Raw genomic sequence first — 26,557 nt, 5'->3', positions numbered from 1 at the left:
TTGGGAAGGAATATCAAGTGTGAAGTAAAACACAGATCACAGCCTGGCCTCTGAGATTATGAGCAAAGAGGAAGTGAGATCACATGTGATTAGTCTGAGTGCCATGGAAGTTCAGAACTATAAGTACTTATCCCTTTTTGAAACAAAGATTGGATAATCTGAAGCAATATAAAGAAAATCAGTCCCCACACTCGACTGTATAAGGCATTAGGGACACATGGTTATCACAAGCTGAGATCCCCACGAATCTCAGGAACTGGAACATGACAGGAGAAGGACAGACATTACTGAGGGAAAAGGGTGTGAGAAAGGCTATGCTTGATGCCTACTTCACTGGGTCAGATATAACAGTGTTCACAGTAGTTAAAGAGATTAGTTCAACAGTGACTTGGGGACTGGTATAGGAATTTAGTAGATTTTTGAGTTTCATGGTGGGACATGATCATGATGATAGTAGGAATGAGTTAAGCAAGTCTGAATGACTTAGGCCAATGTAAAAAATGGGTTCATGAACATTCAAGAGGAGATTAGGGGAAAGCAAAACAGACAAAAGAGTGTATATACATTATTCAAAGGCAAATATGTCCAAGTTTCTGTTAAGCGAGAGTTCCTATGGAAAAAGAAATACAGAAGTCCATATGCTTCTCCACAGACTTTAAAGCAGGAGTTTACAAAAGACAAAGTTGATTCAAAAAAAGAATGTAAATAAAAGGGATTAAGCTTGATGTAGGCATGGGCAGTTGTCCTTCAATAATATTCAGTGAATGGTTATCCACAGTAAGAAAACATACTGACAATGGAGATTGGTGTCACAGGCTGGGACCATTTCAGTAGCCAGAAATGGCTGATGGAAAGACAGGGGCCACTGTACTGGCCCCAGAGTCTGTCAGAATTTACACACAATCTCCAGTAGCAGGCATAGCAGACAGGAGCAAGCCCTTGGGTTGATCCTGACTGAGCAGCACAAGGCAGCCTCACAGAGATCATCATGGGTGAGGAGATGCAAGAAGCCCCATGGCAAAAACAGTATGTCAGGATGAGGAGGACAGATGGCTCATGGAAAAAAGTCCTGTGGATTATAAACAGCTAAATAACATTATGTCTCTCACACATGCCACTGTCCCCAACATCACTCTTTTGATGAAACAGTTATATGAGTAATAGGATCGTCATGTTATACTGGATCTCACTAATGTACTTAGCTGCCGACTCCTAAGACCAATTGGCTCTTGCTTGGAATAGGTGGTAATGGACCTCTAGAGATTGCACTCATCTCTGCAAAAGGTCTCATTACATAACTGGTGTAGTGATGACCTCTGAGTTCTTTACAGATTTGAAAAGACAGTTAAGAATTGGAAAGAAGACATTCTACACTGATGGAAAGATACACAAAGGTATAAGGTTGTTCCATTACAATCCCAGTGCCATTTGTGGACCACTTCTCTAAAAGATTTATGGGCCAGAATGGCCCCAGAGATCTCCCAAATGATAAAAGCTACTGCCACTACTGTTAGTTGTCTACAAGAACTAAATGGTGATACCCAATCCTGGGGACTCCACACACTTTGGTTGCAGAACATGAATAAATCAGGGTAGGACTGAGCTGGACACTTTTTCCTTACTGTCTAGTGTTTGCAACACGTGTCATTTGCTGGTGAGCTCCAGAAGTGCAGCTTCCATTAGTTGTCACCCACATTGGGTGAACTCTTTAGTGACAAGGCTTCCTTTGAGTCATCCATGCTCCTGTAACTCTCCTCTCACCCAAGAAACTCACTGGTTCACTAAACAACTCTTGAATGGAATCTTTGTTTTTATGTTATCTGTGCCAGACTCAGATAAAAGCAAGCCATAAATTTCTCACAGGAAGTTAATTAAAAGATTTTGTAGTGGCAATAATGCATTCAGACTGTTGCAGAATTATTTAGCTGCTTGAAGGCAGAAATAACTAAAAACTAACTCAAAAGACAGAACAATTTCATAGCTCTATCTATGAGATGTTATAGCATCATCTCAGGTCTGCACACATATGCAATGCCCTGAGACATTTCACACTACTATAATGATTCAGTTTCAATTATCCACTGAGTCTGTAACCCAGCTGTGACCCCCTTGACTTCTCCAGCTCTTGATCACATTCCTTTATGATTCTTTTCCCCAAAACTTGGTACATACAATCATTCTATCTTACACATTCAGAAAGAACCAAAAACATATTTAAATTATATCAAGGAAAAATGATAAAGTAGAGATAGATATGATTTTTCAGGTGGTAAATATTCTTCAACTTCTGAAATTACCATATAGTGGATGCCATATTGACCTTCATATAGAGATTTTCAAACTGCAGTGCAATGCAGTTCATATCCTTAGTTTTGTTTTTTTTTTTTATTCTACAATTATTGCTGCTCTCTGCCTAGGACTACATTTAATACTGGAGCACAAATTTCCTGAGCTGCAGAAGGGAGACACTGCTCTCTGTACTCAGCTGTCATAGACTCTTGGCATTGCCTGTTGGTGAAGCGAGTTTCTCCTGTTTATGACACAATGCTTTTCATAAGGCAATCCCCCTCCACTAGTTTGTGCATTTCACCTCTTTTTTCTCACTCAGATATGGTCTTCACACACCAATGATATGAAAACTTAACAGGCAAACTTCAGGAAGCATACTTATCCATTTAGTGTGTGTGTATGTATATGTGTATGTTTATATATATATATTTTATTTTTGTGCATTTTTGGCTGGAATATCTCGTATAGATTTCTTCACTGGAGCTTTTTCTTCAGCTTCATCATCATCAAAATCATCATCTTCATCATCTTCATCCTCATCATCATCTTCATCAGCAGCAAGTTTTACTTTTTTCCTGTGGAACTTTGTTACCACCTCCAGGTGCAGATTGCTTTCCAGACATACTTAAGAGTTTTACATCCTCCTCCTCTTCATCTTCTGATTCTGCATCTTCCTCCACAACTTAGTAGTTGTCCACTAATATGCACAGGCCCTGAACCACACTTCAACCTTAAGACCACAGGTGGTGTAATTTCAAAGCCCCCAAGAGAAACCGTTGGTTGTACAGACATTTTCAAAGTTGCCAGTGTTACTTTAATTGGACAGAATCTTATCTTTTGCAAAAGGCCAGTTTATGGTCAGGATGTGAAGCCTGGTGCAGTCAGGATATTAAGCCAGTGAAGCAAGATTAGACGAACACCTAATTATATCCCCTCTAGGTTTCCTGACAACTCCTTGCCCTGGCCACATCCTCTTCCCCCTACAACTCCTTGCCCTGACCACGTCCCCTCCCCCTGACAACTCTATATAAACCTGTGAGTAAGAATAAACTCTTGAGGCCGTGACAAACATCTAGCATGGTGTCCTTCTTGTGTCTGTTTGCCTTGTTTCATTCAGGTTGATTTATACCTCGCTTCTTTGTTCAACTCCCCACTGGCCAGGGCTAATGGAGCCCGAATGTGAGGCCCAAGGTATGAAGTGTGACCTGAACATTGCTCAAAGTGGATGGCCGTCCCAGCCATTAGACAGCCACCCCACCAGACGGGTGAGTGAAGGTCTGCACAGAGGTCACTACAGGCAATACACCTGTAAAACAGACCTGCACTGCCATCGACGCAGAAAAGCCCACCTGTGAAACTGCTCCATTTGAGGTAAGCGACGAATTTTAGGCAGCTAAAGTAAAGACTACTGAGCCATTTTTTTCAAGACACAAGAACTGCGGGACTTCTTTTTTGCACTTCTCTTCCTCCTTTTACTTTCGATTGGTGCCATCGCATGGAATTGCAACATAGTGACAGGACAACTGAAGCCTCTTGGCCAGGGCTACCCTCTGGCATTGGCTGAAGGCCCCTAGCTCCCTGTGCAAATCCTGACAGCCCATTCAGGTGTTGGCAAAGACCACCTATCTAGCCTCTCTTCCTATCAACAAAACTGGGTACGCAACAGCCAGTAAATGCTCTTAGAGCGGCTGCCAGCTCTTAGAATTATGGTCAGGCTCACGTCAGGCCCACCGGGGAACCCCCTGTGCCAGTTCTCCAACTGGGAATATTGCCCTCTGGTCTTGCCATTTCGCCTCTTTCCTTTTCTATCATGGGACAGACCCCATAAATTGTTGAAAGGCTTAAAACTTCTCTCAAGTCATAAGGAACACGGGTTAAAGGAAAAAAAAAAAGATTTAGCAAAGAGTAAAAAGGAGCTAATTGCCATAGTAAAAGATATTTTTAAAACACAAGGAATTGAGATTGCTTCAAGTTCTTTTTGATTTTATCAGGAGGATTTCTTCTTTTTATATGTGTGTGTATATGTGTTTATGTGTGTTCATTGTGCTTGCTAGTCATGTCATGTTTGTGACTGTTTGTAACTAAAGAGATGAGGCGGATGCAGGTGACATTCCTTTCTCTTCTAGAGAACAATTGCAAGGAAATCAAAGACCTAAACATAGAAATTAAAAAGGAAAAGTTAAATGTCTTTTACAGGAGTGAATTTGCCAGATATTTGTTCTACGTCAACTTTACCTTACATAGAGGATCATTAAAACCAGCAAAACTTCCTCTAAAGAGGTAACTCATAATTTGTCAGATATTTAAAAAAAAATTGTAATGTCCTGTTACTTAACAGAAGGAGGGAACTGATCTGACTTCTGAGCCAGCCTGCCTCAAGATAATAACACAATTTGCCTTAGCTACTCCTAATAAAATCATTCCCATATGTGTTATTAGTATTAATGATATAAAATTATATTAAGACTGCTTTCTTTTTAGTAATAGGATTAATCAATTTGGTGTAATTTTTTAATAACCTTACTACATCCACTTCACGCATCGACCTGGTATTGCAGTACTTCCCAGAATGGTGCACCCCCTCAGGGGAATAAAAAAAAGGGAAAAAAAAGAAAAATAAAAAGATAATTAATGATGGGGTGAGATGAATTGATTGAAGGAACTGGAAAAGAATTTTTCAGTGTTGGGAGATAGAATGCTCGTTAAAAATGCTTTTTGAGTGGTACAGAGAATGTTAAAGTATGTGGATAAAGATGTGCGTATGTAGGAAAGAATTTTCAGACTAAACCTAAATGCCATGCCTAAAGTTAGAGATTCCTCAACTGTTTACACACTCTTAAGGATACTGTAAAAGTTGTATTTAGGGACATAGTCTTAATTTAAATTCATCTTACATTAGACACAGGTGATGCCTATGTTAGGTGGGTCACAAAGTCATAAGTACAGATGTAATTGGAGGTTTAACCAGGTTAAACATAGACAAGAGTCTATCACCTTGTGTTTCACAAATGGGTAAATTTACTATGTAAAAACAAACAACTTCAGAATAGAAAAGAAATGTCAGGATGCTTATCTCTCTGCTCTGTAATTTCATTTTGCTCTTGCTTTCCAACATATGCTACTTAAATTCATGGAAAGCTGGACTCTGAAAAAAAAAAAAAAACAGATGGGACCCCCTCTATCTCAAACCCCATGCAAATTTAAGCCATGTATCCCCCAGACTCTGACTAGGGACAAAAATGGCCAATTGTCTCTGACAAGGAAAAAGGAATACAGCATATAACTGTGGTTCTCTTTAGTTCATCTCTTATGAACACCTAAAGTCACATCTGTTAGATAAAGTCTCTCACTAGACAAAATGTTAAATAGATAAACTGAGTCTTATGATAAGGCCTCATTAACAGGTCACTGATGCTAATTTGTTATGATTTAAGGGTTATAAAACTGGCTTTAAGACTCTCTCAGTAAAGTAAATTAGGTTCCTCTTTTCATCAAGGTTTTAACTATTCTAAACATAAAGGCTCACATAGAAATGGTTAATTTCCAAAGGTAAAGTACTCATACCTAAAGACATTGTAACTTTACAGTTAACTTCTGTCTTATTTATGCTAATTTTATTGAATGGTCATAACTAGGTTTAATCACTTAGGTTTAAGTGATTTAATTTCAGTAATAATAACTTTTCATCTTCCTGGGATTTGTTGGGATAGCTTACTTAAACTTTATCAAATTTAAGTCAAGGGTAAAACATAAAATTGTTTTATGTTAATAAAAATTTCTGTGTTACATAAAATCAATAGCTATCAAGTTTAAGCCAAAATCATTGGTTGTCAAATAATGTTTTTTCTTTCAAAAAATTTATCAAGGGTTATATTAATATTTAGCTAACTATTTTGGCTCAGGAAAAAACAAATTCTACTCTATTGTATGTAAAGTAACTGTCTCAATTTTTGCATCTTAAGTTCTGTGCTTATAGCAAACTTAACTCTTAAGACATATTCCCTACTTTAGGGTACAGCCTCATGCTCAAACAATGGTTCTCATCTAAAATTTATATATATATTGTATATTATATATAATATGTATAATATATTATATATATATAATGTATATTCTATATATAATAATATATGTATGTGTATTATATATAATATTAGATATGTATATATAATATATATGTATATATATAAATATATATGTATAATTCAAGCTCCATGGTTCTGTTTCCAATGTTTTCTGGGTAATTTGTACCCACACAGGTATCTGAACTAATCAAAGATGTTTTCACACAGGTACTAAGAGCTTATACTGTCTTACTTGTTCTTTTCTGATAATTTCTAGGTTAACGTGGTTAAGTTTATAAATCAATTGGTACTATTTTCAAGACTGGTAACAGGTTCTGCCTATATTTATAAATGTTAGATATTTAAAATGTGGGATGTGCCTACTTCCTATGCCTCAGATATATGGCTTATGCTGCCACAGTACAACAAAAATTTTAAAGATAGGACAAAATGATTTTAGAAGCCATTGTGCCATTCTTTAGCTAAGTCTATTTCAGTAATCAAATGTGCTCTATATGTACATACATCCAAGCTGATATAACTTCCTTTCTGATTGTGTTAATCACCTATGTGTAAGCCAAAGCCAACTGGAATCATTAGAGTAAAAAGTGTCAATATTTTGGCCTACACTCCCATGTCGTGAGGCCACTGGAGATGATGGGGCACTTCTACACTGGCCGCCTGGTAAGTCACCTGTCTTCTTAAGCAGGGAGGATATGGAAACCCAAACAAAATTGGTGTACAATCTAAAACAGGAGAGTCACACTTGAGCAACAATCGGCCCTCCTGACTTCCCAAAGAAGGGAAAATTACTTGGCCAGCATGGCCCTGACTCATCCTCACAGGCAAGACAGCAGTAAACTATGGGGCTACTCCTGTGTCCCTTAAGTCTCTTTGGAGAGCCATTAATGACCTCCAAAATTAACCCTTAGTTAACTTTTGGCTATCTGCATGGTCTTAAACACTCAGAGAGAAATCTGTAACCAAAGATTAAAAAGAAAAAATACCTTAAATGTATAAATGGCCCAGACCCAGTCCTCATTTGGGGCCGAGGATCAGTATGCTTGTCTGACCAGAGAGACTTGTAAAACAAGCTGATGATCCTCTAGTGACATCTCACATATCCTGGGAAGAAACACTTCTCTGAGAGGATCTCCCATTTTTTCCCTAACAGGACAAAGCTAGAAGGACCTCTACTTATATTAATCCTCTCACTCATAATCGGACCTGTTATTATAATTAAGATCGTGTCTTTTATATGTCAACAGATTAAAGCCATTAAGGTGCAGCCTTTACAGGTCCATTATCACAGACTGGAGCTGGCGGATCGAGGCGAGGCATTGCCACTGAAGACCTACCACCTGCAGCTGTCACTCTCCCTTTATCTTACATTCTGTACTTATTTACTATACTGCTGTCTTCTACACCTCTGCTATCACTGCAATCTACCTTTCTTGGCCAAATAGCTAACCCTCCTTTAGGAACTGCTTAGGATTCAGACCTATACATATCGGCTCACAATAAAGTGAGTATGATATGAGCATCAACGTGGGTGTAAGGCAAAGCACTGCAGGGGAAGGTCCTTATCTGACCACTTCTGGATTCCCTGAGAGGTATACCTGGCTTGCATGGAGGTTGGTACCATAACTGTTATCACTAAGGCTGTGCCTCGCTCTCCGGCCACATAGACCCTGCCTCCCCTCCCCAAAAGGTACTAAGGGCCAAAGATTGTGGGAAAAAGACATCCCATGGGAGGAATCGGGTCCCTACTCCCCCAGTTGCTTAATGCCCACCGCTGCAAAGCAGGCCTCCCCCAAGGAGATGTTGGGAGCTATGAATCAAACCTCAGCCATGTTAATAGAAACCACCATATAACAAGTTAAGTTTCTACTTCCTCACCTAATATTCAACTACAAGGGGATTGTACGCTTGGCTGAATACTCCTTCATCCTGCCAGTAGCTGATGAAGAAACAAAGGCATTGCAGCCTACCCCTGAATAGAAGAAGGGAAGAGATGTCGGGAGCCATAGAGCAAAAGTCTCTCCATTTTGCCTGGGCCTGCTCATAAACTGACTCATTACTCAAAAGCTGGTTCAACCAGCTTTCTGTTAGGTACTTCTGGAATCGGTCAGCAGACTACTTACAGAACCTTATCTTTTGCAAAAGGCCAGTTTATGGTCAGGATGTGAAGCCTGGTGCAGTCAGGATGTTAAGCCAGTGAGGCAAGATTAGACGAACACCTAATTACATCCCCTCTAAGTTTTCTGACAAGTCCTTGCCCTGGCCACATCCTCTTCCCCCTACAACCCTATATAAACCTACATGTAAGAATAAACTCTCAAGGCTGTGACAAACATCTAGCATGGTCTCCTTCTTGTGTCTGTTTGCCTTGTTTCATTCAGGTTGATTTTCACCTTGCATCTTTGTTTGACTCCCTGCTGGCCAAGGCACATTTGAAAGCAAGATTTTTGGCCAATCCACTAGAGGTCTACAATATATACAGGGGATGTCATATTGAAAGCACATTTACCACTCTGCCCTTTGGTCTTTCCTCAGTCTCAAGACTTCTGAAGTGTGTTAGCTCAGGGGTTGAATGCCATGTTTATATCACAAAATAAAGCTGCATTTCTTCTCATGAAGTTTTCAAATAATCCTCATAGAATTATTTTCACTGCAATTAGCTTTAACATTCAAAATTCAATTAGATGGCTTGCCAAATCATCTTTGTAATATTACATCCATATTGTTTCACATTGGAAGTTATCCTTTGAGCTTAGTTAAATATTAATAGTAAAAATCCAGCTTTTCAATAAATATTCATGTTCACTAATTCAGAAAACTATAATATTTTTTTTCTAGGATTCTAAAATTTTGGGCTGGAGAGATTGCACAATGGTTAAAGCACTTGCCTGCAAAGCTTAATGACCCAGGTTCAATTTCCCAGTCCCCATGTAAATACATATGCATCTGGAGTTTCTTTGCAGTGACTTCATGCCCTGGTATATCCATTTTCCCTCTCTCTCTTCTCACAATCTCTGTCCGCTTACAAATAAATAAATGAAATTTGTTTTCTAAAGGAAGATGTCATCAGTTTTCCAAACTTAAATATAGCATTATAACTCTTCATTTGCAGTAAATGACTAAAGGTTAGCAATGGTTCTTAGTAAAATTAAAATCCCTGAAAACTAAATACAGATAATATCTGCACACATGGGAAAGCAAAATGCTAATTTACATCATTTAGGATATTTTTAAGCCTCAGCAATTCACAGTCCATGGATTACTTTGAATTATTTTATATCAATTAAAAAAAAATAAGGTGTAAATAAAAACATTAAAGTTACATGGACAAGTAAGATATTTTCATGTGATATTTTGATACATGTATATGTTGTACAATGTCAAAATTAATTGAATCTTCCCAGTCTTCACATTTTACTGTTTTATAATATATTCATATTCAGAATATTTTCTATTATCTTTTTAAATGAAATAGTTCATTGTTTTCAAAAAGTCAACTCAATTTTTAATATAAGAATTAATATATTTTAAATATTTTAGGTTTGTTGTTAAGGGATGATAGTTTCAAAAAGAAAAAAAGTAAAGATAGAATAAGATATAGAAGTTAGGTTAAACACCAGGGAGATACAGATCTAAAACAACATAAAATGTTACTAACAAGGTGGTAACAATAAGGTGGCTGTAATTAAGAAGACAATTAGAGCTGGAGAGATGGCTTAGTGGTTATGGCATTTGTCTACAAAGCCTAAGGATCTAGGTTCCATTCCCAAGGATCCACGTAAGCCAGATGCACATTTGCAGAGGCTGGAGGCCATGGCGTCTCTCTCTCTCTCTCTCTCTCTCTCTCTCTCTCTCTCTTTCTCTCTCTCTCTGCCTCTTCCTCACTTTCTCTAAATAAATAAATAAGTAATGAAAATACATTTTTCTGTCTTTTATTTATTAATTTATTTTTATTGACAACTACCATAATTGCAGATAATAACCCATGGTAATTCCCTCCCTCTCTCCACTTTTGCCTATGAAACTCCACTTTCCATCATATCCCCTCCCCCTCTCAATCAGTTTCTCTTTTATTTTGATGTCATGATCTTTTCTTTATATTATGATGGTCTTGAGTAGGTAGTGTCAGCCACTGTGAGGTCATGGATATACAGGCCATTTTATGTCTGGATGAGCACTTTTTAAGGAGTCCTACCCTTCCTTTGGCTCTTACATTCATTTTGCCACTTTTTCTTGCAATGGACCCTGAGCTTTGGAAGATGTGATAGAGATGTTTCAGTGCTAAGCACTCCTCTGTCACTTCTCAGTGCCTTCTGAGGCATCCCAAGTTTACTGCCATCTAAAAAGAGAAGTTTTTCTAACCAAAAGTGAGAGTAGCATTAATATATGGGTGTGGTCATTAAGAGAAGTACTCACTGGGCAGTTTGGTGAGCATAGCATGTACACTTAGCCAGACATCAGCAGAAATTACACCCCTAGGGCTCATGTCTACTCCTGTTGTAAGTTTTCAGAATCAGTACTGGGCCCCAAATACAAATAGTGGTTGGTTTCTCACATACCAGAGATTCTACTATTGTACCCATTGGCTCATTTGGCCTGGCTGCCCAAATTTAAGGCTTACATTGTACACTGTTTATTAACTCCACTGATTTCTCTCTCTCATTGAACTGTATCTAGCATAGATTTTTTCCAGTTTTCTGTCAGCTCGTCTACATGGAGGAGGTTTTTAGCTCAGCTCTATCAGGATTTCTCAGTAACCTTGCAGCCCGAGTATGTGGAGTATTCACTAATAGGATCTTGCCATCAATTCCTGGTAGGAAACCAAGAGCCTCAGCAAAGATCTGTAATGTTTTGTGGGTATCAGTGACCTCCCTGGCCAGCAACTCAATGGAAGGTATCCCATAACTGGCACTGAAAATTTTATACTAACTATCTGTGGCTTCTGAGTGTTCCATTGTCCAAAAAAGTAGGTTTCCATATGACTTATTTATATCCTTTTAGATTTTGATTAGCCCTCCCTCTAACTTTCTTTTTTTCAATCTCTTCCCCTGACCTCACTTAGGCCTTTTCACCCTCATTAGTCTGTTGTTTTGTTTTGTTTTTTTTAACTTACATGTATATAATACCATATTATTAAGTCTCCCCTCCCTCCCTTTCTATTCCCTGTTTATCCCATTTTTAGCTTATTGGCCTTTGCTACTGAGTTTTGCTTCTTCTTGCATAGAAGTCCAATCATTTGTAGCTAGGATCCACATATGATACAGAGCATGTGACATTTGGCTTTCTGGGTCTGGGTTACCTCACTAACTTTAACCCTTTCCCAGCCCAACCACTCTCTTGCAAATTTCATAATGTCTTTTGTCTTTACCACAGAATAGAACTCCACTATGTCAATGTTCCACATCTCCATTATACACTCATCAGTTGAGGGACATCTAGACAGGTTCCATTTCCCAGCTATTGTGAATAGAGTGGCAATAAACATGGTTAAGTAAGTATCTCTAAGGAAATAAGATGAATCCTTAGGATATATGCCTAGCAGTGGTTTAGCTGGATCATATGGTAAACCTATTTTTAGCTGTCTCAGGAAACTCCACACGAATTTTCACAATGGCTGGGCCAGATTGCATTCCCACCAACAGTGTAGAAGAGTTCCTCTTTTTCTGCATACTTGCCAGCATTTATGGACATTTGTTTTCAAGATGGCAGCCAATCTGACAGGAATGAGATGAAATCATAAAGTAGTTTTAATCTTCATTTCCCTGATGGCTAAGGATGTACAACATTTTTTTTAGATGCTTATTCACTATCTATATTTCTTTTTTTGAAAGCTCTCTATTTAGTTCCACAACCCATTTTTCAACTCAGTTGTTAGATTTCTTATTATTTAGTTTTTGAGTTCTTGGTATATTCTACATATTAATCCTCTGTCAGATGTATAGCTGGCAAAGATTTTCTCCCTTTCTTTAGGTTGCCTCTTTGCTCTATTCGCAGTGCCCTTTGCTGTACAAAAGGTTTGTAATTTCATGAGGTCCCAGCACTTGGTCTATGATTTTATCTCCTGAGCAACTGGAATTATATTCAGCAAGTCTTTGCCAAGAACAATATGTTGAAGGATTTTCCATACATTTTCCTCCAGCAGTTTTAGAGTTTCAGGTCTGATATTGTTTTTATGCCAGTGCAATGCTGTTTGCTGTTTTTGTAATTATAGCTCTGTAATATAGGTTAAAATCAGGCATGGTGATATAACCAGCATTATTTTTGTTGCTCAAAATTCTTTTATATATTCGAGGTGTTTTGTGCTTCAAAATGAATTTTTGGACTTTTTTTTTTTCCTATTTCCATGAAGAATGCCCTGGACTTTTTATGGAAATTGCATTAACTGTACAGATTGCTTTTGGTAAGATTGCAATTTTCACTATATCGATTCTTCCAATCTAACAACAAGGGATGTCTTCCCATTTCCTGTGTCTTCTGCAATTTCTCACTTGAGAATTTTAAAGTTTTCTTTGAAGATATCCTTCACTTCCTTGGTTAGGTATATTCCAAGGTACTTTTTTTTTTTTTTTTTTGATTTTTGATGCAATTGTGAATGCAGTGATTCTCTGATTTCATTCTCTGTGTGTTTGTTGTTAGCATATAAGAAGGCTACTGATTTCTGTGTGTTTATTTTGTATCCTGATACATAGATATAGGTGTTTATCAGCTCTAACCATTTGCTGATAGTTTTTAGGGTCCTTTATATATACATAAGTATATCATCTGCATATAATGATAACTTGATCTCTTCCTTTCTAATAGTTATCTTTTCTTTGTGTGTCTCTTGCCTGGTGGCTGTGGCTAAGATTTATAGTATTGTATGAAATAAAAGTGGGAACAATGGACACAGTTGTCTTGTTCCTGATTTTAGTGAAAGAGCTTCTAGATTTTCTCCATTTAGTACTATGTTAGCTATAAGTTTGTCATGAATAACCTTTATTACGTTGAGATATGTTCCTTGTATTCCCAGTCTCTGTAAGACTTTTATCATGAAGGGATGTTGGACTTTGTCAAATGCATTTTGGCATTAATGAGATGATAATTTGATTTTTGTCCTTCAATCCATTTATATAATGTATAACATATATTGATTTGCACATGTTGAACCATCCGTGCATCTCTTGGATAAAACTTACTTGGTCTCAGTGAATGAACTTTTTGATATATTCATGTATTCTGTTTGCCAATATTTTGCTGAGAATTTTTGCATCTATGTTCATGAGGGAGATTGGTCTATAATTTTCTTTTTTTGCTCTCTTTGTCTGGTTTTGGTATCAGGGTTATGCTGCCTTCATAGTAGGAGTTTGGTAGCATTCCTTCCTTTTCTATTTTATGGGAAAGTTTGAGAAGCGTTGGTGTGAGTTTGTCCATGAAGGTCTTATAAAATTCACCAGTGAATCCATCCAGGCCTGATCAATTTTTAGTCGAGAGAACATTTTTTTTTAAAAAACAACTACTTAGATCTCCATACTTGTTGTAGGTCTATTTAAGTGTTTAATCTTATCTTGATTTAATTTAGGTAGGACATATGAATCAAGGAAATCAACTATTTCTTTCAGATTTTCAAGCTTAGTGGAGTATATGTTCTTATAGTATGTCAATATAATTTTTTGCATTTCTCTGGTATCTGTTGTGATGTTGACTTTTACATCTATAATTTTACTTTGTGTCTCTTCTCTTTTTCTTTTGGTCAGATTTGCTAAAGGTTTATCAATACTGTTTATCCTTTCAAAGTACCAACTCCTTGTTTCATTGATTCTTTGAATTTTTTTATTCATTTTTTCATTTATTTCTTCCCTAATCTTTATTATTTCTTCCTATCTACTGATATTCATTTTGCTTTGTTCTTCTTTATTCAAGGCCATAAAATGAAGCATTAATTTGTTTACTATGACCTTTCTAATTTCTTAAGATATGCCCATAAAGCTATAAATTTTCCTCTTAGGACTACCTTCCTTCTGACCCAAAGGTTTTGGTACAATGTGTTCTCATTATCAGTTAATTCTATCATTTTTTTTTTTAATTTCCTTCTGTTTTTCTTCATTAATCCATTCATCATTTAGTAGTGTGTTGTTTAGTTTCCATGATTTTGTATATACTCAATAGCTTTTCTTCCTATTGATTTGTAGTTTGATCTCATTTTGATCAGATAGAATGCAGGGAACTATTTTGATTTTCCTGTATTTGTTGAGATTTTCTTTGTGTCCAAATATATTGTCTGTTTTAGAGAAATTTCCATGTGCTGCCAAAAAGAATTTGTATTCAGAAGCATTTGGATAAAATGTCCTGTATGTATCTGTCAGGTCCATTTGTTATATGACCTCATTTAATCCAGATTCATCTTTATTTATTTCCAAGATGACATGTCACTTGATAAGAATGGGGTATTGAATTCACACACGACAACTGTGTTTGGTGTTTTCTGTGACCTTAGTTTTAATAGAATTTGATTAAATTTGGAGCCTCTGTGCTAGGTGCATAGATGTTTACAATTGTAATGTCATCCTGTTGGAGTGTTCTTTTATTCAATATATAGTGACCTTCCTTATCTTTCCAAGCTTATGTTGGTCTGAATTCTACCCTGTCAGATATTAGAATATTGCCCACTGTTTGTTTTCTAGGCCCATTTTCTTGAAACACTATTGTCCAACCTTTCATCCTTAGATCATGTCCATCTGTTGTAGAAAGGTGAGTTTCTTAGAGGCAACAAACTGAAGGATGTTGCTTTTGAAATTTTTATTTATTTGTTTATTTGATAAAGAGAGAGAGAGGGAGAGGGGGAGAGAAAGAATGGGTGTACCAGGGCCTCAGCCACTGAAAATTAACTCCAGATGCTTGTGCCCCTTGTTAATTTGGCTAACATGGGTCTTGGGGAATCGAACCTAGATGGCTTGGCTTTGCAAGAAAACAACAACTGTCATACTATCCTTCCAGCTCAGATCTTGCTTTTTAACCCAGTCTGCAAACCTGTGTCTATTGGTTGAGGCATTGAGGCTATTGATATTAAGAGCTATTATTGAAAGGTGTGTTTTTATTTTTGCCATTTTTCTTATTTTGTAGTTCTTCCAGTTTTACCTTTTCTCTCTTGTATTAATTAGTATCTTAGTATTGTTTTTTTTTTTTTTTTTTTCCAGATTTATTATATATGTGCTTTTCTTTCTCTTCAGCATGGTGTATCCTTTTAATTATTTTTCTGTAGTGCTGGTTTTGTCTTCAAATACTCCTTTATCCTGCTTTTGTTGTGGAATGTCCTTATTTCTCCATCTATTTGAATGGACAGATTTGCAGGATAAAGTAACCTTGGTTGACAGTTGTTATCTTTCAGAAGTTAGAATGCATCATTCCAAGGCCTTCTGGCTTTTTAAAGTCTGTGTTGAGTAATCTGCTGTGATTCTGATGGGCTTGCTTTTGTATGTGACTTGATTTTTCTTTATAATTGCTTTTAATACATTTTCTTTGGTTTGTGTGTTTGGTAGTTTAATTATAATATGACAAGTAGAGACTCTTTCCAGATTTTGTCTGTTTGGTGTTCTAAAGGTTTCTTGTATCTGCATTGGCATCTCTTTTCCAATTTGGGGGAAGTTTTCTTTTATGATTTTGTTGACAAAAAATCTACTATTCCTTTGGAATGAAATTATTTTTCCTTCTACTATACCCTGGAGATATATATATATATATATATATATATATATATATATATATACATATATATATATATATATATATATTTTAATAAGAGTGGAAATTTGCTTGTAACATAACGTTTCTTTTTGCTAACATTGAATTGCTGCACTCCTGAAGTCACCCCAAATATGTGCTTTCTGAAAGACTCTTGGTCTGTTGACTATCACTTACTTTGTTTTTGAACTAGCATCTATGTGTAAAATGAGCCTGTGATTTAAAATGTATACCACACAAACCTTTTCACATTTGAGTATCAGTATCATGGTTGTTTCTTCAACATATTTTGAAAGAAACAATTGTTTGTTTGTTTATTTGTTTGCCTGTCTTTAATTTTTCTTTTTAATTTTTTTATTGAGAACTTCTATACTTACAGGAAATAAACTGATATTTCCCTCCCCTACCTAGTTTCCCCTTCACAACTCCACTATCTACTAGCATATCCCATCCTTCTCTCCACTATTCTCTCTCTTATTTTGATGTCATCATCTTTTTCTCCTATTACACGGATCTTGTGAAAGCATTGCTAGGCGTGGTGAAGTCATGGATATCAAGACCAATTTCTGTCTGGGCAGTTGCATTGTAAAGTGTGAAACCCTTCCTTTGGCTCTTACAATCTTTTGACCACCTCTTCCTCAATGGGCCCTAAGCCTTGGAGGGTGTGATAGAGATGCTTCAGTGCTGAGAACTCCTCCATCACATCTCATCACTATGTTACCTTTTGGGTGATTCCAGTGGTCACTGCCAGAAGATAGCCTTTTTTTTTTCAATCTGTCTTTAAACTAGACATGTAGCTGATGATGACCTTGAATTTCTGATTCTTCTCCCTCCATATCCTGAGCACTGGAATTGTGTCCAGTTTTATGGGGGTGCTGAAGATCAAACCAAGTCTATGTGCATGTGGTCCTGGGGACTGAACCCAGAGCTAAGCATCTATCAACTAAATTACAGTCCTATTTATTTATTTTTAAAATTTGTTTTTAAGTTAAGAGAGAAATATAACCTGGGTGTACCAGGGACTTTTGCCACTTGAAAGAAACTCAAGAGAAACTCAAGAAACATGTGCCTCTTTGTGCATTCGGGCCAGAAGGATTTGAAAGCAAGTATCTTTAACCACAACCAATCTCCCTAACCCAAACATTTATTTTTTTTTTCATCAGTTTATGCTACATAGCTGTGGAATTGCCAGCTTTAAGCTAGCTAAACAACTAATCACTGTTTTCTGAAGGCTGAGTAATCCTTCACAGACCTTATAGTTTCTTTTATAGTGATCTCTCTTTTCTTTCTCTGATAAATTTTCTGCTTTATCTAGGGTCGGTTTTGACAAACCGTATTTTCGTAGGAAATTCTCATTTCCTCCAACCTTTCAAAGTGTATTTTATGGAATTAAGCAAAGATATGCTTTGTGAATTTTAAGTTATTTCTGGTATTAGTTTTTCCTCATCCTTTTTGGGTTTGGGTTTGTGCTTGCTTCCCTAAACTAAAACCCATGTATTTTTCTCTGAATAAAGCTTTCTACTTATTTGTAATGGTAGAAAAAGAGAGAGAGAGAAAGAGAACATCAGAGCCTCTAGCCACTGCAAACAAACTCTAGGTACATGTGTCACTTTATGCATCTGTCTTTATGAGCATGCTGGAGAATCAGGCTTTGCAGACAATTGCTTTAATCACTATATATGCAGCCCAGTACTATCTTGAAACATGTTTTTTTTTAATAGCATTTATCTTTTATTTTTACTTGAAAGATAGTAATTATCATACCTATGAACACAGTTTAGGTATCTGTATACACTAAATATTGATCAACTTGGTAGATTTAGATAAGCCATTATCTCAAACATTTATCATTTTTTGGGAATAGAACCATGGTTTACTGATGGCTGGAGAGAGTAAGGGTGAGAAAGGTTTGGAGGTGAGATTGGTTACTAGACACAAGGACACAGCTGTCTTGGTCTTTTGTCACTCAAAGGGTAAAGGTAGTTCATAGTACCATATTTTATAACATCAAATCCTTACAAGAAAAGATTTTTCAATGTCCTCATCAAATCATTTTAGTAAGTAGAGTTATTACTGCTATTATATTTGTAATTGTTTTATGATTTATAGTTGTCCTGACATTTTTTAAGTTAGTTAAGTATACAGTGTATATACAGCCATGATTGCACCATTGTTAACCTTCTCTGTGTTGTTGCCACATGAGGATTGTGGGTGTTGCATTGCAGTGGTGGCCATCAGTTATGGGGGGGAGGAAATGTCTCTGTGCATAATGACCCAACTTATTTCTCTAACAGTCTTTCTGCCCTCTCTTCCATGAATTCCCATGAGCCATATTGGGTTCATTTTAGGTATACTTCAATGATAAGATCTTGGGAGTTTCTGTGTCTCTGGATATCTGGTTTTGTAGGAGTTGAGTGTTCTCTGTGTTTACCTCCTTCACCCAAGTTGATACCAAGTTCACCAAGAAAGCAGCACTCTTGTACATTATCCCACATACTCTATGGTTTTAGCTGGTGACCTGGTGTGGTGCAATGGGCTGATTCTTTCCTCAGATTCTGCATCAATCTGAAAAAGAGAAGCAAATTCTCCAATGGAGAGTGAGGTAAGTGTAAGATACATGGTTGCTCAGTATCATTTTAAAGATAATTTAACAGGTGTAGGCCCATTTGTGGCCCAATATTGGTGGGAGCTTAATATTGGAGAGTGGGCTCATTTTTGGATGTGGATCTGACTTGTTTCCCCATTCGGAGTATGGGTTCCGTTCCACTTAGAGGATCCATTAGCCAAATCAAGATCGGTTGGTAACACATCATGGATGTGTGCCACTATTGCACTTGTGTGAGCATCACAACAGGTTAATTGCTGCTATGTAGCTTAGACCACAGTAGCTTAGACAGATGTTGGTAATTTTCCCCCAGCCACTCATGTAATACCTTCTGTCACTAGACAAGCTAACTGTCTGGTGATTGACTCTCTTCCAGTTTATAGCCAGATTGCTATATTTTCCATGCCAACAGCATATGTCTTTGGCAGTAGGGTCTTACCATTAACCTTTGGTGGGTAATCAAGTACTCTGACAGATTTCTGTGTTCTTTTACGAAACCTTGTAGTTCTTTCTAATCAATAGCTCATTGTGGATGTTACCCACATGCTAGTACTGGGAGTTATAGGTCAGCACCAAGGAAGAGGAAGAAAGAAAAATATAAGTAATACAAAAAAGAAAGAGAGAAAAGAGAGAAACAGGAGAAGATTGAGTATTGTCTTTATCCAGGCCCCTGTGAATCAGGTATTCTCTCTAAGCATCTGATGAAGGTTTGAACTTTTTGTATGTCTTTGAGGATGTAGGATTTGAGGTACCATGTCCATTTGGGTCAAGTTTTTTGTCTCCCCTCTCCTGCCCCACCATCTCTATTTTCCAGTCCTTTAGATGTCAGCATAATGGGCAGATTCAGGGTAGGAGCCATGGATGAGTGAGACTATGCAATGATTATCTTTCTGTGATTGGGTGAGTTTGCTGACAATGACGTGTTCCAAATTTTGCCATTATCTTCAAATTTCATTATGTCATTTTTCCTTACTGCTGTGTAGAATTCCATCATGTAGATACACCACATCTTAGTTATCCATTCATATAATTATGGACATCTGGGTTGATTCCAACTCTTAGCTATTATGAATTGAGCATGTATCCGATATGTGTCTCGCAAAAATTTTCTCCTTTTCTGTGGGTAATCTATTGGCTCTGCTTATTGTATGTTTGTCTGTGAAAAAGCTTTTCAGGATCCTGAAATCCCAATGGTTGAATGGTTGTTTGATGGTTGAGTGAAGTTCCTGAGCTACTGGGGTTTTGTTCAGGAAGTCTTTTCCCACTCCTGTACCATGGAAAGTTCTTCCTTTTTTTTTTTTTTTTTTTGTCCAGTAGTAGCAGAGTTTTCAGTCTTATATTGAGGTCTTTGATCCATTTGGACTTGATTTTTGTGGATGGAGTTTCATTTTTCTACATATGGTTATCCAGTATGTCTAGCACCATTTGTTGAAGATGCTGTCTTTTTGTCCAGTCTACATTGTTAGAGTATTTGTTAAATATCAAGTAGCTGTAGTTACTTGACCCAAAGTCCAGGTCCTCAATTCTGTTCAATTGGTCTATATTCCTGTTTATATGCCAGTACCATGTTGTTTTTATTACTATGGCTTTGTGGCATAGCTTTAGATCAGGTATGGTGATTCATCCAGAGATGTTTCTTTTGCTGAGGATATGCTTGAATATCCAAGGCCTTCTGTCATTCCATATGAATTTTGAGATCATTTTTCTATATCTGTGAAAAAAGATGCTGGGATTTTTATTGGCATTTCATTAAATCTATATATTGCTTTTGGTAAGGTTGCCATTTTCACAATGTTAATTATGCCTATCCAGGAGCATGGGAAGTCTTTTCATTTTCTTAAGTCCTCCTCAAATTGTTTTTATGTTTTCATTGTAAAGGTCTTTCACCTCCTTGGTTAATGTTATTCCAAAGTATTTTATTTTATTTTATATTTTTGGTGCTATTTAAAATGGGCACTGTCAATTATCTCTTTCTCTGTATCTTTGTCTTTTGCATATAGAAAGGCTACTGATTTCTGTGCATTGATTTTGTATCCTACTACTTTACTGAAGGAGTTATTCTTTTTCAAATGTTTTGAAATGGAGGTTATTGGGTCACTTATGTAAAGAATAATGTCATTTTCAAACAGCACTAACTTAACTTCTTCCTTTCCAATTTGTATCTCTTTTATTTCTTTCTCCTGTCTTATCACTTGAGTTAGTACTTCCAGTACTATGCTGAAGAGCAGAGGTGTCAGTGTACACCCCTGTCTTGCTCCTGATCTCAATGGGAAATCCTTCAGTCTCTCCCCATTAAATATTATTTGGGCTTTAGGATCTTTATATACGCCCTTTATTATGTTGAGTTATACAGTATCCATGCTGATTCTCACAATTGTTTTCAACATGAAGTGATGTTGTATTTTGTTAAGGCCTTTCTGCATCTATTGAGATGATAATGTGGTTTTTATGTTTAAGCTTACTTATGTGGTGTATTACATTGACATATTTTGGTGTGTTGAACCATCCCTGCATTCCTGGGATAAAGCCTACTAGATCCAGGTGGATAATGCTTTTGAGGTTCTATTGAATTCAGCTTGCAAGGATTTTGTTCAGGATCTTTGCATCTTAGTTCATCAGTGAAATAGGCCTGTAGTTTTCTTTTCTTGTTGCATCTCTACTTGTTTTGTTTTTTTTTATTTTTTAAAAATATTTTTATTTTTATTTTTTATTTGGGAGTGACGGAGAGGGAGAGAGATAGAGAGAGAGAGAGAGAGAGAGAGAGAGAGAATGAGAAAGGGCAAGCCAAGGCCTCCAGCCACTGCAAACGAACTCCAGATGCATGTGCCCCTTGTGCATCTGGCTAATGTGAGTCCTGGGGAATCAAGCCTCAAACCAAGGTCCTTAGGCTTCACAGGCATGTGCTTAACCACTAAGCCATCTCTCCAGCCCCTCTGCCTGCTTTTTTTTTTTTTTTTTAATTAGGGTAATACTAGAATTGGGGAGTTTTTCCTGTTCTCTGATTTTATGGTACAATTTAAGAAAATTTGGTTTCTGCTTTTCCATTAAGGTTTGATAGAATTCAACTGAGAAGCCATCTGGTTCTGGACTCTTCTTTTTAGTGAGGTTACTGATTACCTTTTTAACCTCAGTGTTTGTGATAGTTTTGTTTGGGAGATTAATCTGCTCTGTGTTTATCTTTGGTAGGTGGTATGTGTCCAGGAATTAATTGATTTCCTCCATATTATCCAATTTTGGTGGAGTAGAGGTTTTTGAAGAAAGTTCTGATGATTCTCCCAATTTCATTTATGTTTGTTGTTATTTCTCCCTCTTCATTTCTAATTTTGTTAATTTGAAGCATTTCTTCTTTTTTTGTTATTTGTTTGATTAAGTTGGCCAGGGGTTTATGAAACTTGTTTATTTTTTCAATGAATCAGCTCTTAGTTATATCAATTTTCTTGTTTTCTTAGCTTCTAATTCATTAGTTTCTCCTCTGTTCTTAATTATTTGTTTTGTCTGAAGCTTTCTGGGTTGGATACTTCTTGTTTTTCCAATGCCTTTAGGTGGATGCTTAGGTTATTGATTAGGGATCTCTGTCTTTGCATTTAGCACAATAAATTTTCCCCTCAGGACCAGCTTCATTGTTTCCCATAAGATTCAGTATGTTGTGTTCTCATTGACATTTATTTCTATAAATTTTTCAATTTCACTTTTTTTTATTTATTTGAGAGCAACAAACAGAGAGAGAAAGAGGTAGATAGGGAAAGAATGGGCATGTCAGGGCTTCCAGCCACTGCAAATGAACTCCAGACACATGTGCCCCCTTGTGCATCTGGCTAATGTGGGTCCTGGGGAATCAAGCCTCAAACCTGTGTCCTTAGGCTTCACAGGCAAGCACTTAACCATCCACAGTTTTCATTTTTCATTTCTTCCACTACCCACTTATTGTTTAAGAGTGTGTTTTTCGCTTTTCATGAGTTGGTTGTGTTCTTGGTGCATCTTTTGTTGTTAGTTTCTAAGAATACAGCAATGTGATCTGATATTATGCAGGAATTTATGTTAATCTACCTAAATATATGCAGGCAGGCTTTATGACCCAGTATATGATCTATTTTATAGAAAGTTCCATGGTCTCTGCTCTGATCTCCTGTTCTGGGTGCTGTGTAGGTGAACTCCCTTTCCCAGGTCTCTGCTATTTGCTGGTTCTTGAGCTGGCAGTGGGGGTAGGAGAGGCTGTGGATGGTGGCTGAAGTTCTCTTGCTAGTCCTTATAATCCTCTTCCTCATGAACCATTCTGATGGTCCCTGCAGTCCTCTATTAACATTTCATGAGTTTTCAAGAAGGCCTGTTTGAGTGGAAAATCACCTGGCCTGGCTTTTCCTGTTGCTCAGGATAGGCCTTGCAGCTGCAGTCATGTAGCCCTGGTTCCTCTGCTGGTGGAGCCACTTTTGCCTGCTTCTGCAGGCTCTAGATGCTCTGGATATCTCCTACTTCTCTGTAGAAGTTAATAATTTCTTGTATATTTCATTTTATTTGTTTATTTGTGCCTTTGCTTTTTCTCCCTTAGGCTGCTTTGACATTGTTTTTACACTGCCATCTTAACCGGAAGTAGACAGCAATGTTTTGTAAATTTATTTTTGCTTATTTTTATTTATTTATTTAAGAGCAACAGAGAGAGAAAGAGGGAGAGAGAGAGAGAGAGAGAGAGAGAGAGAGAGAGAGAGAGAGAGAATGGGCATGCCAGGACCTACAGCCACTGCAAACAAATTCCAGATGCATGTATCCCCTTGTGCATCTGCTTTATGTGGGTCCTGAGGAATTGAGCCTTGAACTGGGGACCTTAGGCTTCACAGGCAAGCACTTAACCACTAAGCCATCTCTCCATCCTGACAGTAATTTTTGACAAGTGTCTACCTCAAACCCTACTCATGGTATCTAAAGTGGAAATAAGTGGAGCATTCCTTTATACCATGAAAAGGCGGATGTAGGGACAAACACTGTCACTCATCAGTACATGCCCAAGGCAAATGGAAACAAATATCCACAAGAGCATTGAGACTGATAGCCAAATGCACCAATGACACCAATGTCTATCTGACAAGTGGACAAGTCAATGAAGTGATGAATATAATGGAAGTTCACTCAGCAAGAAAAGGAAATGAAATTTTAATAAATGATAAAATATTAAAAAATAAAACTCTGAGATTCTTCTTAGGAAAATGAGGCAGTCACAGAGACTATGTGGTATATGATTTCACTTATCCAAAGTGTTCAGAGTGGCAAAACATATAAGAAAAGGAACTTAATAAATGGCTGCATATGAATTGGTGAGGTAGAAGTTAAGAAGGGATGAATAATGGTTTTCTTTAAGGGTAATAAAAGCATTCAGAAATCAACTGTGATTTTTTTGTTGTTGTTGGATAACTCTGAATATACTACATGTGAAGAAATTATGCTTTTCATGCAAGACAACTGTATGGTAGGTAAATTATAATTATGAACTCCATGTGGGGCAATTGTATGGTATGTGAACCATATCTCTATACAACTACTAAAAATTAATATACAGTAGTAAGTTAGTCCATATAAAGGAATTCTTCATTTCCCTTCAGATTTATTCAAAGATCTTGTGAAACTATATTGTGTATAATAACTGAACTAATATGAAATGTTTGAATAATCCTAGGTTTTAATTATACTTTATTAATTCTTAGTCAAAGTATACTCTAGATGAGTGATGTTCAATACAACATTGCTCTTCATACAAGTTATCAGGATTTAAGTAGTATTCATGTATGGTAGGCATTCAAAAGTCTTTGAAATGAGTATCTTCCTTAGATGACTGCATCCCATGAAAATAGTAAAGTATGTATTATAGTTACTCACTTCCTTCAAGGGGCATAGTAACATTTCCAGTTGTCATAACATAACATAACGTAACTAAAATATACAAAATCAGTCAGTAAGTAAGATGATTCGACATTATTAAATGATAAATGTATACATAGTTTTAAAAATTATGGTAATTTCCATTAAATGAAAGTGCTTATAATGTGGCCAATATGTTTAATTATGAAAACATAATTTAATTGAATATTCACAGTATTTTTATTCTACCTTGTTTTTTTTTGAGTAAGTAAATGTTTATTTTATGAATGTATTAAACCAGAAAATGTGCATTTTCCTAATTAGTTTTGAAGATTGAAGAATATCTTTGCCTTTAGAAGGTAGTACCAACCTATCTGATATATTATAAAAGACTGAAATTATCTTTATGGCAATTTCTTGGAGGTGTTATGGGTGAATGTTATTACATAAGCAGACATAATTGAAATGACTTAAAGAAATCACAGCTTAGCTGATTTTGAAGTAAATATTTTTGTTCATTCTTTTGAGGTATGGGAATAACTTTCCCAGAGTGTCCTTTCAAGTGTTTTTCTAATTAAAATAACAGCATATAAGTTTTAAGCCCTTAAAATAGAAGGAAACAATGGAATTTCAAAGGGGAAAGTGGGGGGGGATGAGGGAATTACCATGGGATATAAATATATTGCACTTATGAATGTTTAATTCTGAGAACTAGATGGAGGGAACTATTGTTGTAGAGTTAAAAATAAACAAGGATCTCTAAAAATCCAATATGAATTACATCTTTTGGAAACTAATACCAACTTGATGACAATGTTTTTCGAGTAACATTCTTGCTGGCTTATATTTACTCTTTTAATTGAGAATCATAATACAATTATAACATTTTTAAAATTTAATTTATTAGTTTTCTTTTCAGCAAATACAGGCAGTTTGGTACCATTGTTGCCTCAATTCTCACCCAGTAATGCACCAAAGTTTCCTGCCTTCAAGCTTGAAAGGGGACTGAGGTAGCAAGCCCTGAAGCTGCCCAAACTCTGGCTGGGAACACTGGGGCCTGCAAACAGTCTGCACTCTCCTGCCTCAGTAGAGTGGGGTTGGGCGGTGATGGACAGGTAAGGGATGGCACCTGAGCTGGAGCTAGTGTCTCAGTGTGGGCTTGTGTGGCCCTTGCTGTAGGACTGGGCCCTCTGTACGTGCAATTGTAGTGCAGAGGCTCTGATGTGGGCACGGGATCAGGACACAGCAGAGGCTGGCTGGCGGGTGTGCGATCGGAGCACAGCAGCTGTGGGTCTGGCAGCTGCCTAATCACAGTGGATGTGGCCCCTGTGGGTGTGTGAACCAAGCACAATGGCGGAGGTCTCCACATTGTCAGTGCAGCAGGCTGGCAGGTACTTGTTGGGCTGGGAGGCATGTGATCGGAGCACAGCCGCTTGGGGCGCGCCAGCTGTATGGGTGGGTAGACTATCCACCCGAGAGGGGATCTGTGATATCCTGCTTTTCCCCACTTTGTGCCCTCCTACTAGCAAGAGACCCTGATAACCCTTAACTTCTTGCCTTTCTTTCCCCGGTATTTGCAGCACAGATAGGCGGTTGCCATGAAATATATATTTATATTTCTCTCCATACCAACACTTGAGTACAAGGTTACCACAAATATAGTTTACATCAGAGCCTTTTAAGAAAGTGTTTGAGGCCATTTAAAGTCAATTGCATGCCACAGAATTATGTGAATTCCTGTGGGTACCCACTTTTCAGCAGCAATATTTATGGCTTTTGCTAATTATAGAAGTAAATGGATTGTCCCATTGGTATTTTTAGACAATCCCACTCTACACAATAAGAGTTGAAATCTGACTAAACTGACAAGAAGAATTAGGCTTAGCTAATACTACTTTTCAATAGAAGTATTTAGGAAAAGTGAGTTATCCTTTTCTCTTTTTTGATATATATATATATATATATATATATATATATATATATATATATATATATATTTTTTTTTTTTTTTTTT

At 37.0% G+C, this 26,557-nt stretch overlaps 1 pseudogene; it reads right to left on the bottom strand.

The window, feature by feature from the left end:
• Positions 1–2,719: 2,719 nt before the first annotated feature.
• LOC101598215 lies at positions 2,720–3,620 on the bottom strand (annotated as a pseudogene).
• Positions 3,621–26,557: the final 22,937 nt, after the last annotated feature.

Source organism: Jaculus jaculus, chromosome 1, assembly GCF_020740685.1.
Source record: "Jaculus jaculus isolate mJacJac1 chromosome 1, mJacJac1.mat.Y.cur, whole genome shotgun sequence".
In the NCBI taxonomy this organism is placed as follows: domain Eukaryota; kingdom Metazoa; phylum Chordata; class Mammalia; order Rodentia; family Dipodidae; genus Jaculus; species Jaculus jaculus.
The sequence above is the reverse complement of the archived record's forward strand: the minus strand, read 5'-3'. Positions and strand labels throughout refer to the sequence as shown.